The 16,045-nt window shown below is 47.4% G+C and overlaps 1 long non-coding RNA gene across 1 annotated transcript in view; it reads right to left on the bottom strand.

Annotated features, from left to right (window-relative positions):
* Nucleotides 1–2,466: 2,466 nt before the first annotated feature.
* The window catches only part of LOC148500944 (uncharacterized), a 57,514-nt gene continuing 43,935 nt past the window's right edge, over nt 2,467–16,045 (bottom strand). The window contains exon 3 of the long non-coding RNA XR_015870100.1: nt 2,467–4,024. This is a non-coding gene — a long non-coding RNA (uncharacterized LOC148500944). The remainder of the gene's footprint in view (nt 4,025–16,045) is intronic.

Here is a 16,045-nt window from a genome sequence, read left to right as displayed (position 1 = left end):
CACGAATCTCTGCCGGAGCTGATGAGGATCTGCTTCCTCCCTCACTGCAAAATCTGGTAGCCATGGCAACCTGGCCCCTCGGATTTGTCGAGCCCTGGTCTAAGGATAGACCTTTTTCAAGGCTTGCAATCCATATTCAATGTCATAAAATCTGTTAGAGTCAACAGGATGCATAGCAACTACACTCTGCAACAACCCTCATCAAATGCCTTAGGCCAGGTCATACTAATACCCACTCCTCCAATCTTTGTAGTCAAACTAAGAAACCAGACTTCTGTCCATAGCAATACACAAAGAGAGAATGTACTCGCATATTGATGCTTTTCAACCAAATCTGGCAAGTGCCCTTGTGACTACGCAATACAATATATATGTTTTAATGGTAATAAATGGGGATTCCTCGCGCGAGAGCCCACGCAGTCGGACTTTACCACGCACCTCATGGAGGTGCGAGGTAAAATCCATGCAAAAACGGCCTAATCGGCCTTGCGTGCGAAGTAAAAACACACTGATTCTGCAGTTTTTGCGGAATCAGTGTGTTTACGTGCACGAGTCATGATTTTATGACGCAGGTAAAAAGCTATTTAATTGAATAGCTAATCCCCGCGCCGTGGGAAATTGGGCCGGCAATTAGTCGCGGGTGAACTCCCGCAGCTAATTGAATATGGCCCTAAGCCTAATACACGCATTGATGTTTTTTCTACAAATATTGGAGTGCTATGCATCTTTATATAATATACTATTGACTTCTCTGGTAAAAATTATGTACTTGCTGAGCGGAGCGACCAACTACTCACCTCTGTCTATCTTTGGGGTCTATTTACTAAGCAGTGTTAGGAGACAGAGTGAAAAGTGATAAGGTACCAGCCAATCAGCTCTTAACTGCCATCTCACAGTCTGTTTTTGAAAAAATTACAGTTGGGAGCTGATTGGCTGGCACCTTATCACTTTTCACTCTGTCTCCTAACACTGCTTAGTAAATAGACCCCTTTATTTTAAAACACAGTTGCAACACTAATTTAATTTCTGGATGTGACTTATGTTGGGTACACACTTGCAGATATATTGGCCAATCAATTGATCATTCAATATATTTGGTGCACATCGGCCAGTGTGTAGCAGCAATATGTCTGAACGACATATCACGTCAGCTCTGCTGCACATACGATGCCCAATATATCTGCAGATTTAATGGGGCATCGTGCTGTGTGTACGAAGAGCAGTGGCAGATTGACCGCTAGGCAACACAAGCGGTTGCCTAGGGCCCGGAGGGTCCCATGGCGCCCGCTGACGGAGCTGAATAATGGACAGCATTTCTTCTTCCACTGGGCTTGTTAAAAACTTCCAGCCCCGGCAGGCTGTCAGCGCATTGGACAGCTGCCGGCTCTCTAACTCATGCCACTCTGTGGGAGGGAATCCACAGTGCTGACTTCAGCAGGGGGTGTGGTGTGGGCGGAGCTACCTGCGATGGTGGGGAGTTGGGGGCAGGTGCAGTGACAGTGATGTCCACCTCCAGCACGGATGCCTATGACTAATCTCATACTCATCTCTGCCCTAACCCGGGCCCCGGCGCTGTGACTGCTTAATACTGTTGTCACTGACGCAGTGCTCGACGTCAGGTGCTGGTCTGCTCTGCCATTATTCTGGAGTCAGCAGAGTACAGCTCAAGGTACATGACCTGCTCCTCTGCTGCCCCCGGCGCTCCCCATCTCCCGCCAGCACCAGTCCCGTCCCCTGTTGTTCATGTTCATTATCCTCCCTGGCGCAGGGTGTAAAGCTGCTGGGATAGCATTGCTGTCAGATGTGTGCAGGAGTCTCTGTCAGCCCTTATTATACCAGGTGCCCTTCTCACTGTATCAGTCCCCTCTCCAACTGTCTCTGCTCATTACTTATTTGCCTCCTTCCACACCACTTTCAGCGTATCCCCAAACACACTCCACTAGTTGCCCAACACACCACATATTAGTTTCCTCCTGTCTTTTCTCCAGAGCTATTCCTTCCTGACTGTCTGGGGAGAGGGGGAGGCTTGTTTCCTAGCTGTCTCTCGAAAAGTTTCATTCCTAATTGTCTCTTCCTGGGGGGTCTATTCCTAGCTGTCTTAGTATAGGGGCTCTCTTCCAAACTGTCTCTGGGAGGCTCCCCTTCTTTCTCTCTCTCTGGGGGATGTCTTCTTCTGAGCTCTCTCTCTCTCTAGGGGCTTACTTCCTTGCTGTCTAATGGCCTGATTCAGCAGTGCACTGTTGATCGCAGATTCCTGAATCTGCGTGTGCAGGACTCATTCTACAAGTGTGCAGAATGGGTCCTGTGTAGTCGCACACAGACCCTTCAATGCCTCTGCCTGATTGACCGGTAGAGGCATATTTTTTTTAAATTGAGTAAATTTTTATTGGTTTATAGATATACATTAACAAATAACCAAACAAAATAAATAATAAAAAAAAATATATATATATTATTATTATCCTTTTATATGGCGCCACAAAGGTTCCGCAGCGCCTTACACAGTACATAAATGAGCACACAAGAAAACAGTTAATAGTAATACAAAACAATGTAGGACAAGGACATGGTTTATAAACATAGCTGCATAACAAGCAGCAGGACATGAGCAACCAGGTGTTAGGTGTCATTGTGGGGAGTTAGGAGTAAATTATACTATACGTATGGGGAGGAGAAGCACGTGAGGATGAGGGCCCTGCTCGTTAGAGCTTACATTCTAAAGGGGAAGGGCAGACAGACAGGGGTGACACAGATGGGGTAGATAGTGAGGAAGGAGCATGGATCAGTGGGTTAGGATATGTACTGCGGTATGTGTGTGTTTAAGATAACCTGATGTTATGTCAAGATTAAGTCCTTCATACATCTATCCCTATGACAGAAAATAGATTTTGTTTATGTGTTATTCACATGAGAGATGTACAAAATAAGGTTGTAGCACTTTAATTATTGTGTGTTACATTTTAGCATCTACATACATCCTGATAAAAAATGGATATATTATGGGACTGTCCCGCCATCCTAATACAGTAGTGACTACTTTAATCCCAGCTGCTGGATGCTATACCATGCTCCAGTGAGTGGGTGCGTCTCACATGCTAGGCCTACCCACAAATGGGTGCAGCCATGCCCAACATGCTGTGGTCTCACAGGATGTTGCAGTACCCGGGCTCAGAATTTCTTTTGGTAGCCCTGGAGGCAGAACCAGGTGGGCATAGTGGTGGGATAGCAAGGCCATGGAGGGAGGGAGGTGGTTGAGAATGGAGGAACAGTAATGGCGGGGGAAAAGAAGCAGAGGGTTGGAAAGCAGACTGATGAGAGAAAAAAAGGGGAACAAGAAGCATAGGAGACAAGAGGGGGAGGATAGGGATGGATAAAGTAGAGGATTATGTGGGCACTGATTAAGGGGGGTGTTTGAAGTAAGAGTGTTCATGCTATGGACGAGGTAATAAGTGAGATGAAAACTGGAGTGGAGGCTGTGTGATGTAGAGACAGTGTGGATTAAAGTTGTTAAATGTTCAAAATCGAGATAAAAGAACAGTGCTGCCAATGCCAATGTAAATGTACTGTAAATGTAAAGCACTTTGAGTCCTTTAGGAGAAAAGCACTATATAAATAAAATTATTATTATTATTATTATAATGTATGAGTGCAGCTCCGAAAGTGATACATAAAGAGAGGCATGTGAGTAATGGGTGCAGGAATTAGTTATTAATAAATGATTAAAGTGGATAGATGTGACACAATGGGAAAAGGCAATACATACAAGAGTTTATGTAGTATGAGGGCAAAATTACAATGTACCAAGCCGATCCAGTCCGAAGTGTTATGTCCAAGCAGTTAGTGTAGTATGGAGTTTCCTGGATAATCCTGAAGCAGAAGATGTTGATTTTGGTAATTCACATAAATAAGTTGCTTGTTCTGGTTTTCAGTTTGTTTTCCTCCAGTTTATAGAATATAAATTTTTCAAAACTGTGCTGTGGCAATCAATAAAACAGCATCTGATGGGAGCAGTAGTGATAATTACCTGTGAAATTCAGAGAAGGAGAAGTCACATCAGTCTTTGCATGGTGCGCATATTACTAATAAGATCTACGGCGTAACTCCGACTTAGTTATCATATTGTAATTACACTTATAATCACACACTTTTCATCTAACACAGCCTACGTCTATGCAGCCTTAGTGAGCACTATATATATATATATATATATATATATATATATACACACACACAAATACCGAATCAAATAACAGTATCTGGAATATAAAACCTAGATCTACTAACTGCATACCAGATCCATTGCTTATAAAAAATATAACATTATTATTATTATTATTAATCTGTATACCAAAACAATAAACAGAGGAAAAAAATAAATATATAATATATAATATATATATATATATATTATATATATATACACACACATACACATAAAATACATTAAAAAAAAAAAAAAAATTACCACACTATACAATTATTGTCAAAAATAACACCTGAAAAATTGGCAAAATCAACTAGATCCCAATAAATTCTGCTCTCAACTTATCACACAGCACATTACTTCCAACAAAGTAATAATCTACCTCATTATCCTAACAATAATATACCGGTCAATCATTAGGCAGTGCACGGGCATAACAGGATTTAAGCCAACTGCTCCAGATACGTTCATACTTCTTCTCAGCTTTGCGACAAATAAACAAATGTTTTTCATGTTCAACAGTGGTACGGACCAAGGACAGCCAAGCATTATAATCTGGTCCTGTAGGAGCCCATCCACGACCGAGCCACACATACCTTAGCTAGTGTACACATATTGACAATGTATTGCTTAAGATATCTGTCCACTACCTCATCGTCCATAGAGCCTAAACAGCACGTCAATGGCGTAGCTAAAGTGGGAGCAATACCTGTATTGGACAAAACTCTCAGAACCTTATTCCAAAAAATGCTAACTACCGGACAATCCCATAGAAGGTGCCAGAAAGTACCGCTACTAATTTTACACTTAGGGCATATGTCAGATGCTCTCCCCCCAAATTTTAGCAAACGAACAGGAGTTAAATAGGTACGGTGTAGAATAAACAGTTGAATCTGTTGAAATCTTATAGAAGTCATGGAAATACGAGGAGCTTCTAGAGCATTATCCCATTCCGTATCACTTATAAGGCCAATATCTCTCTCCCACTTTGATCTAAGATGTGGTAAACTATCCTTATGATAAGAAGACAATATATAGGAGTATAAGTAAGAAAGCGTCTTCCGGGGACCAAAAGATAAAAGGAATGACTTCAATGGGGATATTTGAATTAGAGGATGGCCATCTGAAAATTGAGCTAAGAGAGCATGCTGTAATTGTAAATATCTATAGAAATATGATTGAGGGAGATGATGAGCTTCTTGGAGTTGCGCAAAAGATTTAAGAATTGAAGTGTCATATAAATGACCCAATGTAGTTACACCGTTAGAACCCCATGTCGCCTCAAGCTGTAAAGAGGCCAGTTCAGGTAATATACGATAACTACATAGAGAAGTGTCTGGATCTAATCCCGTAAACTGTAGAATAGTAGATACCAATTTCCATATCTTAATAGCTTGCATCAACAGGGGAGGGCCTTTCTGTATAATTCTACCCGCAAGCAAGGCCTGTAATGGTGTAAAGTTAGGGAAAATCTGAGAAACCAACAAAACGTGCAGGGCATTAGGGGAGTCATCTTGAAGCCATAACCGTATATGTGCCATCTGCGCCGCATAATAATAAAATTTTAAATTTGGAAGAGCCAAACCTCCCCCAGACCTAGATCGGGTCAGAGCTGCCAATTGAATACGTGGTCGACGATTCACCCAGACCAATGAAGAAAGAAGACTAGTCAAACGCCTAAACAATGTATCTGTAATAAAAACAGGAGAATGCTGCAAAACGTACACAAATTTTGGCTGCACCACCATCTTGATTAAGTTAATTCTACCAGTAATGGTAAGAGGGAGCCGGCACCAGGACTGAAGTTTGCCCTTTAAGTAGACAAACAGGGGCTCAACATTCAATACTATATAGTCCTTTGGGGAATTAGTTATCCAGATACCTAAATATTTAAATTTATTTACCCAACAGAGAGGGAGAGTGATAATGGGAACAGTCGGATACAACCCCCTAAGAGGAAGGATAGATGATTTGTCCCAGTTTATCTTAAGACCAGAAAAAATTCCAAATTGTTCTATGACTTGAAGAACCACAGGCATAGCTGTTACATAGTGAGAAAAAAAAAGTAATAAGTCATCTGCATATAAGGAAACTTTGTCCATTCTATTACCCAATTGTAGACCTATAATATCAGGGTGAGAACGTATAATACAGGCTAACGGCTCAATAGCCAATGCAAACAGGGTTGGGGACAAGGGGCAACCCTGTCTTGTGCCCCGAGACAGGGGGAAGGATGGGGAGATAAACCCATTCACTGACACCCTGGTAGTAGGGTTCGCATACATAAGTTTTACCCATTTCAAGAACACCGGCCCAAACCCAAAACATAACATGACCTCCCACAGAAAGGGCCACTCCACAGAGTCAAATGCTTTTGCAGCATCTAATGACACAATAACAGAGGACGATTCCTCGCCATGGGAGGCCTGTAAGTGAGTGTGCAGCCTTCTAATGTTCTCCGACGTCGACTTGCCTGGCATAAATCCTGATTGGTCTGGGTGAGCAACCGAAGTAATAACAGTGTTTAGCCGAATAGAAAGGATCTCAAAATTTTGGCATCTGTGGGAATTAGAGAAATTGGCCTATAGGAATCGGGGTATCTAGGGTCCTTCCCGGGTTTAGGGAGCACAACAATTATGGCTTCAGACATAGATGGAGAGAACAAATTCTCTTCATAGAGCCCATAAAAAGATCTAAAAGTCTTGGAACAAAGATACGAGCATGTTTTTTATATATCTCTATGGGAATCCCATCAGATCCGGGTGCCTTGTTACCGGGAAAGGAACTAATCGCAGCATCTACCTCCTCCAGGGTCAATGGGGCATCTAAATACGCCCGAGCCTCGGATGACAATTTTGGAAGCCTAGCAGAAGCAACATATAATGACAAAGCATTCACGTCCTCAGTCAACTGTGTTTGATATAAGTTTTTATAAAATAAACTAAAAACCTCTGCAATATCTTGTGTAGATGTGACCATAGAACCCTCAGGCCCAATTAGTTCAGAGACAACAGCAGAAGGACGATCAGCATGAACCAAGTGTGCCAGAAAACTACCAGTTCTGTCAGCCTGCATATAATATAAATGAGAACGAAATAACAGTCTACGGTTCATTCTATCTGTCAAATGATCAGTCCACTCTGTCTGTGCAGTCAACCATTTTAAACGTGAAGATTCCAACCTGTCCCCCAAGTAATCCAACTCAAGATTTCTACAGGCCATCTCCAAAACACGTTCTTTTTCCCTGTAAAATGTTTTTAATTCTGCTACCCTTTTGATCAGAGACCCACGTAAATAGGCCTTGAAGGCGTCCCAAACATTAGCTACAGAGGTAGATCCCACATTGTCAGTAAAATAGCCATCCCACATAACTTCCAGCTCTGAACCTGCACCCATTTGAAGAAGCCAAGAGGGGTGTAGTTTCCATAAACGGAGACCTCTAGGACTACACATTCAATTCTACCAGAAGTGGGGAGTGATCTGAGATTCCTCTGGCTTTATATTCAATGTTAGTTATATTAGGTACAACAGATGGGGACACCAGGGCCAAATCCAATCTAGAGAGAGTGATGCGTGGAGGAAAAACAAGAGAATTGTTGTACTCCAGGGTGTTTAACTCGCCACGCATCAACCCATCCGAAATCAGTTACAAACTTAGCAAAGCCCTCACCACCTTTAGAAAGAGAACTTGAAGACTCACGCCACTTATCCATAGACTGGTCCATTATATTATTAAAGTCTCCCAAACAGAGCACTGGCGTATCTGGAGAACGGGCCACAAATTCAGCAGCTTTTTTTAAAACATCATATGAAAAAGGAGGGGGGATGTACACTGCTAACAATAAAATGGGCTTAGAATACAGTACACAATCCAGAAACACATATCTGCCATAAGGGTCAGTTTGGACCGCAGTAAAAGAAAAAGGGACAGATTTATTAATAAGAATGGAGACACCCCTGGACGATGAAGTATGTGAGGAGTGATAAGCCCATCCCACCCATGGTCTTTTTAGAGCTAGTACCTTACTCCCGACCAAATGCGTCTCCATTAGACAAGAAATATCAGGGCCACATTGCTTAATCATTTTAAAGGCCAAAGAGCGCTTTAAACGATCATTAACCCCACGGACATTCCATGTTAAAAGTTTCACCATTGTAATACATTGAACTATAAAGCATAATTGAAGTTACCTTGAAAATAGTGTGGTAAAGAAAAAATAAAGAAAAACATTTGTAAGAAAAAAACTGGACAACCATTCCAAAGCCACCCCCCACCCTGTATACCCACCCGAACTTAGGCATACTTAAACCCAAAACTAAACTAAACTACACTAAAATCCACAGGATACAACTACTCGATCCTTATAGGTGTAAAAGGCACTGGGATAAAAATAACCACCAATACAACGGAACTCTCCGGCCATATTTTGACCGAAATATCAACATAAACAAATAAAAACCCTACCAGAAAAAAAAAGAAATATACCCAGTAAGGGGAGTGGGACATAGAACAATATCACAACATAAATACTATTATATAAATATAAATATTGGAATATCAGAAAAAGGCCTATTTAATGTCGTAATGACACTAGCAATTTCTGGCCATAAACAAATATAATCAGTAAATGCAATCAGTACAGTCATTCCGGTGCCATTTGCCTGTTCCCAGGAGATCTCCGGTGCAGCCACGCCGCAGCCTCCCGTGGTGTAGAGAAAAATTTTGACTCTCCATCCGCTACCACTCGCAACTTAGATGGAAAAATCATAGCGTACTGAAGATTTAAATCCCGGAGATGATGCTTTATTGGAAGGAATTTAGCTCTGTCTTTTTGGACATCCATTGCGAAATCAGGAAACACAGAAATTTTGACACCGTTGCGTTCCAGTAGCCCTTTAACTCGAGCCAATCGAAGCACAGTATCACGGTCCTGGTAATGAAGAAATTTGGCTATAAATGTGCGCGGTGGAGCGGCAGGGGACGGGTAGGGATCCGATGCGCTCTCTCCACAGCAAATTGGTTAGTAAATGAGTCTCTGCCATATGTATCCACCAACCACTTCTCAAGGAATGTTTCAGGTGAAGACCCCTCCTCTCTTTCCGGGAGACCAACGAACCGCACGTTATTGCGGCGCAGTCTGCCCTCCATATCGGAAATTTTGTTGCATTGCGGACATTTGGGATGTCAGGGAGGCCACTTGAGCCTGTAGTGGGGTCTGGGAATCTTCCAGATTAGATAGACGTGTTTCTGCTTCCCCATAGTATTAATATAATGTAGGAGAATAATGTAGGAGACTAGGTAGAATATATAAATGCACAGGTAGTGACACAGCAGCAGCAACAGGCAGAGATCCCTCCAAACTTAGAAATCACTCACAGGTAGAGAAGTGTTGCTGAGTCCCACAGTTGCAGAGCTGACAGTTCTCCACACAGAGCAGGGAGAAATAGTGATGTCTGGCAGAACTCCGGCAGTATCAGACTCAGAGATAACCTCCCTGACCCTGACTCTAAACACAAGCCAGGCAGGAGAAGCAGACCAGAAGCTCCCAGCAAAGCCCCCTTGTCAGGCACAGACAGGCTGCGTAATACAGAAGCCAACAGGAGAGGAGAGGCCTGGGTGCAGCTCTGGAGTCACAGGATCAAAAGACAGGCAGGCCCAGGGAATGCAATGGAGGCCCTCAAGAGCCACTCTCTTCACTCCACACAGCTCCAACCAAGTCAGCAGGTTCCTGGCAAGGTATGTGAGAAACAGCAGGGTAGTAATGTTGATATAGGGGTCTCAGGAGGGGTAAGCAGGATTATCAGCCGGAGAGCTCAGAGTCCCTGTGTCCTACACTATTGCTGCCGTGGCCACGCCCCCACCGGTAGAGGCATTTAAGTGGTGGTGCGGGAGCGAGGTCGGCCACTGTTCCCAAAAACGGGGGCATGTCCGCCCCATTTTCCAGAAGTGTCAAGCCCAGGATCTGTTCCAAAGCTGGCCAGCCTGAGTAAGCTGAGGCTTACTCAGCTGGCTGGAGGCCCAGTGCCATCCACGCACGCTGGTGATCCCCGTCTGCGACCTCCAAAGCAGTGCTGGGATCGCAAATGCAGCAGGGGGTGTCGTACATCTCCTGCTGTATTGACATAATTGCAGCTTTGCACAAAATCCACAAAACACTCTGCTTAACTCTCCTTCGAAGGTAGGGATGGACACAGAGTGGTTTATCATCAGTGAGCGGCACAAATGTGGACACTTAACCTTGGAGGGCTCATCAGAGAAGGAGAGTGGGGCTAAGAGATGGGGAAAGAAAACTTGCCACCTTACCATCGGAACTCAGCCATTAATTGCAGAGAAACATTGGAACTCTGTCAATGGTTTGCCATCAATGGCAATCAGCATCAAACCATCAGTGTTTACTAAACAACAATGGTCAATGTTGCTAGCTGCCTCTCTCTGGGGGAAGCTTACTCCCTACCTGCTTTCTCTGGGGGAAATCGCTGTTTATCTCTAGGGGTTCCCTTCCTTGCTACCTCTCTCTAGGGAGGCTTCCTTCCTAGCTGCCTCTTTGGGAAAAAATATGAGATATGGTAAGAACTTACCCTTGTTATCTCTATTTCTACGAAGTCCATAGGGTTCCACAGGATACCTTGGGTATAGGTGTGACGTCAGTCGCAGGGCACCAAAGAGTTAAGCTTTCAGCCTCCCAGGATGCACTAGGTCCCCCTCCTATACCCCGCCCCCGGGCCAAGGCACCTCAGTTAGTTACCAAGCCATAGGCCGGAGGAGGAGAAGGAAGAGAGAGAACAAAGATCTGGACACATACAAGAATCACATTCTCACCAGAGGGAGACGGAAAACCGGTGACCAGAGCAAAGCCCATCTGCAGCACAGGTGCGACAGGGCGGGAGTCCTGTGGAACCCTATGGACTTCGTAGAAATAGAGATAACAAGGGTAAGTTCTTACCATATCTCATATTTTCTACTTCAGGGTCCATAGGGTATCCACAGGATACCTTGGGGATGTCCCAAAGCAGTATCCTTTAAGGGTGGGGACGCTCCTGTGCAGAAAGGAGAATCCGCCGCCCGAAGGAAGCATCCTGAGAGGCGAAGGTGTCAAACCTGTAATACCTCACGAAGGTATGGACAGAAGACCACGTAGCAGCCTTGCAGATCTGAACTGCCGAGGCACCACGTCGAGCTGCCCACGAAGGACCCACAGACCTAGTGGAATGAGCCTTCAGAGAAGGAGGGACCGGTAGGCCTTCATGAAGATAAGCTTCAGAAATAGCCATACGGATCCAGGCTGCCAAAGTTTGCTTTGAAGCAGGCCAACCCTTTTTACAGAAGCCATAGAGGACAACAAAGCGTCCGACTTCCTAAACAAAGAAGTGCGGTCAACATAAGTCCTTAAGGCCCGCACAACATCCAAAGAGGCCTCACCCACGGAAAGACCCGGTGAGTTAAAGGCCGGAACAACTATTTCCTCGTTAACATGAAACTGGGAAACAACTTTGGGAAGAAACTCGGGCCGAGTGCGGAGCACTGCCCTGTTCCCATGAAAAACCAAGAAAGGGGGTCTACAAGAAAGAGCCCCTAACTCAAACACGTCTGGCTGAAGCAACGGCCAGAAGGAACACAGTCTTAGCTGTTAGCCATTTAATATCCACTGAGCCCAGTGGTTCAAACGGCGGTCCTTGGAGAGCCCTCAGGACCACAGCCAAATCCCAAGGCGCCACAGGTGGAACAAAGGGCGGCTGAATACGGAGAACACCTTGCATAAAGGTGCGCACATCCGGGATTGTAGCAATCCTACGGTGAAACCAGACAGATAGGGCCGAAACCTGTACCTTCAAAGAAGCAAGGCGAAGCCCATGATCTAGTCCCGCTTGCAGGAAGGCGAGAATCCGAGACAGACGAAACTCCCGCGGTGCATAACCTCTCGGTCGACACCACTGGAAGAACGTATGCCACACGCGATGGTATATCCTCGCGGAAGACGGTTTCCGAGCTCGTAACATGGTACGCACCACAGAGCTGGAAAACCCCCAGGACCTCAGCATGGCCGTCTCAACAGCCACGCCGCCAAAGACAGCCGAGTCAGGTCCGGGTGAAGACAAGGACCCTGAGACAGAAGGTCCGGTCGTAGCGGCAACCGCAGAGGACTGTCCACGGACAGACCCTGAAGGTCTGAGAACCAGTGCCGTCTGGGCCACGCGGGAGCTATCAACAGGAGCGTCCCTCCTTCCTGTTTGAATTTCCGGATTACCCGTGGAAGAAGGGAGACCGGAGGGAACAGGTATGCGAACCTGAACGTCCACCGGACGGACAGAGCATCCACCAGAGACGCCCCTTCGTCTCTTGTGCGAGACCCGTACACCGGCAACTTGTTGTTGTGCCGGGACGCCATGAGGTCGATTTCTGGAAGACCCCACCTGTCCACCAGTAGTTGAAAAACGTCCGGGTGCAGGGACCATTCCCCTGGATGAACGTCCTGGCGACTTAGAAAGTCCGCCTCCCAATTTAGCACTCCCGGGATGAAGACCGCTGATATGGCCGGAAGATTGCGCTCCGCCCAAACCAGGATCCGAGAGACCTCTACGAGAGCCGCCCGACTGCGAGTTCCTCCTTGCCTGTTTATGTAGGCCACGGTGGTAGCATTGTCCGACTGGACCTGCACCGGGTGACCCTGGAGAAACCGCTGTGCCTGCAGGAGAGCATTGAAGACCGCACGGAGTTCCAAGATATTTATTGGAAGCTCCGCTTCTGTCGGTGTCCACCTGCCCTGGAACAAGTGTGGACCCGAAACTGCTCCCCAGCCCCGAAGACTGGCGTCCGTTGTCAACAGGACCCAATTTGGAACCCAGAACGGACGTCCCTTGTTGAGGTGGGTCGTCTTTAACCACCACGCAAGGGACAGGCGAGCCTCCGGGGTGAGCACAATCGTCTGGAACTTCAGAGACTGAGGCAGCCCGTTCCACTTGGACAGGATCAGGTGCTGCAGAGGTCTGGAGTGAAACTGGGCGTATTCCACCATGTCGAACACCGACACCATGGAGCCCAGTAACCTCATCGCCGAGTGTAAGGACACCCGGCGGCTGTGCAGACAACTGCGCACCCTTGACTGTAAAGCAGAGATCTTGTCCTCCGTCACGAAGATCCTTTGCTGTCCCGAGTCCAATAAGGCTCCAAGATGCAGAATCCTCCGAGACGGGATTAGAGTGGACTTCTGCCAGTTGATTAGCCAGCCGTGCCGTTGCAGCAGTGCAATGGTCAGGTCCAAGTGGTGTAACAGGAGCTCTGGAGATCCTGCCACCAATAACAGGTCGTCCAAGTACGGCAACATGCGGACTCCTTGCAGCCGCAGAGAAGCTGCCATGACCGCCATAGCGTCCTGTATGTTCAATGACACCATGTAGTCCCCAGGTTCCAGCGCCAGAATGATGGACCGTAGGGTCTCCATCCAAAACTTCGGGACCCGCAAAGACTTGTTGAGTGCTTTGAGGTCGAGAATCGGACGATATGACCCATTGGGTTTCTGTACCAAAAATAGATTTGAATAGAAACCCTGGCCCCTCTGGGAGAATGGAACAGGCACTATAACTCCAGCCTGGAGCATAGTGTGCAATACCTTCCGCAGCTCCGTAGCCTTGTTCCGGTCTGATGGTAGACCCGTGGTGAAGAATCGAGCCGGGGGTCTGTGCCGGAAGGAGAGGGCGTACCCGTGAGAGACCACCTCCAGAACCCAAGTGTCTGTCGTAGTGAACGACCAACACCGGGAGAACTGCAGCAGGCGGCCTCCCACCCTGGGATCCCCCAAGGGGAGACCCGGACCGTCAGGCCGCAGGCTTGTCATCTGGCTTGGGGGCCGGACGTCTGGTACTCCATGCCTGTTTCCGGGGCTTGACCGATTTCTTAGGGCCAGCCTGTCGAGGAAACGACTGTGGTTTGGGCCTGCCCTGGGCCCTAGATGACCGAAAGGACGATGGTCCAGAACCAGAAGGAGCAGCGGCCGACGGGAGACAAGCAGATTTGGCTGCCGCCAGCGTGGCCACAATCTTATCCAGATCCGGACCGAAGAGAACTTCTCCGGTAAACGGCAACGCTTCCAGACCTTTCTTGGATCTGCGTCCGCCTTCCAGGATCGCAGCCACAAGGTGCGACGAGCAGCTACCGCTGCTGAAGAAATTCTAGACACCAGAGTACTAATGTCTAGAGCCGCCTCGTTGATGTAGGTGGCCGAATCACGGAGATTGCCAATCAACTCCGCCTGTTCGGCCGGACAGTCGGATTCAAAAGAAGCCTCTAATGAATCCGCCCAGCGCTCCATCGCTCTGGCAACCCAGCAAATGGCCATAGCCGGCCGTGCTGCCCCCCCCTGCAAGGGAATAAGCGGACTTCAGGCAGATTTCTACCTTGCGGTCCGTAGCAACCTTAAGGGAGGACATGGATGGCATCGGCAATGTGGCACTACGGACAAGACGGGTCACGTGAGAATCCACCTGTGGAGGGGATTCACACTTAGCAAAATAATTATCCGCGAACGGATAAGCCACCGCCAGGCGTCTCTGCGGCTGGTATCTTTTGCCAGGTTGTTTCCACGCCTCCTCTAAATGGTCCACCAACTGACCCGAAAGAGGAAAGACTGTGGCATCGCCCTTCACATCTTTGAAAAAGGCATACTTAGATTTAGCCGCTGGGGGAACTTCGTCCTCAATCACCAAGGCTGTGCGGACCGCCCGAATAAGTCCAGGAATATATACTTTGGACTTAGCATCAGCGTCCTTAGTATGGAAAGGTTCCTGATCGTAAGGATCCAGAATCTCCCCATCATCAGACGTCCCTTCGTCATCCTCATAAGGAGCGGACAGAGACGCCACCGGCCTTTTATGAGGCCGCATCACAGACTCCCCTTGCAACACATCCGACAAGTGCTGTACAGAACTCGTCAGGGAGTTAACCCACGCTGGCTCCTGAGAACCCGGGAGCGGGGAAATAGGGAGACTGTGGGGTACCACCAATTGTCGTGGGAACCCCTGCATGGGTGACGACACCACAGACTGCTGGGACAAACCCATCGGAGTAAACGCGGGCTGCGGAGCTAACTGGCCCACTAAAGCTGTTAACGCCTGAGCGAAACAAGCCCAGGGCGGCTCCTGTACCGGTGCTGTAACCGTAATAGGCCGCGCCATGGACAAACACTGCCGGCAAAGGCCCTCCGCGCTACCCTCCCCCTCCGCTAACGGTACTTTGCACGTGGTACACTGTAGCCGGAGGGGAAAATCACTTTCAGACATGATGGCACCACGTATGTGACCTCTCTCACCAATTAAGTATTAAATAGGCGAGAGACCACCCTGCAGCACCGCACCGCAAGGGCTTTAGCAGAAAGAACAGGGACAGTAATAAAGCTGACAGTTTAGAGAAGAAAAGTTACAGGCAGCGCTAGCAGTCACATACTATGCAGAGAAATAACAATTCCTGCACTAACAGCGCTGATCACTCAACTACACAGACACAGGGCCTGGTAGGACACAGCGCTGCATACACAGACCTGAGCCACAGCGGAGGAGAGGTATGCGGGGGGACCCAGACCACGATGCTTCCTTCCAGACTTCCAGCAGCGTTCACCATGCGTTGCAGAGAAGATGGCCGCCGAGGAGCAGAGAGAAGCTGGCCTGGGGGAGGAGCGCTGACACAGGACCAGTCAGCACAGTGCAGAGAGGGCTGTGTGCAGCGGGGGAGGCGCCGGCTGTGAGACAGGGAAGGCGCGCTCCCCTGGCATGCATTTAACCCCTGGGACGCCGCAGCGCTACCGCTCTGCTGCGGTCCGCTGTCCCAGGGGGTAGTGGAAGCGCAGGTTG

This window comes from Taudactylus pleione, unplaced genomic scaffold (assembly GCF_031769625.1).
Source record: "Taudactylus pleione unplaced genomic scaffold, aTauple2 ptg000538l, whole genome shotgun sequence".
NCBI classification, from domain to species: Eukaryota; Metazoa; Chordata; class Amphibia; order Anura; family Myobatrachidae; genus Taudactylus; species Taudactylus pleione.
The sequence above is the reverse complement of the archived record's forward strand: the minus strand, read 5'-3'. Positions and strand labels throughout refer to the sequence as shown.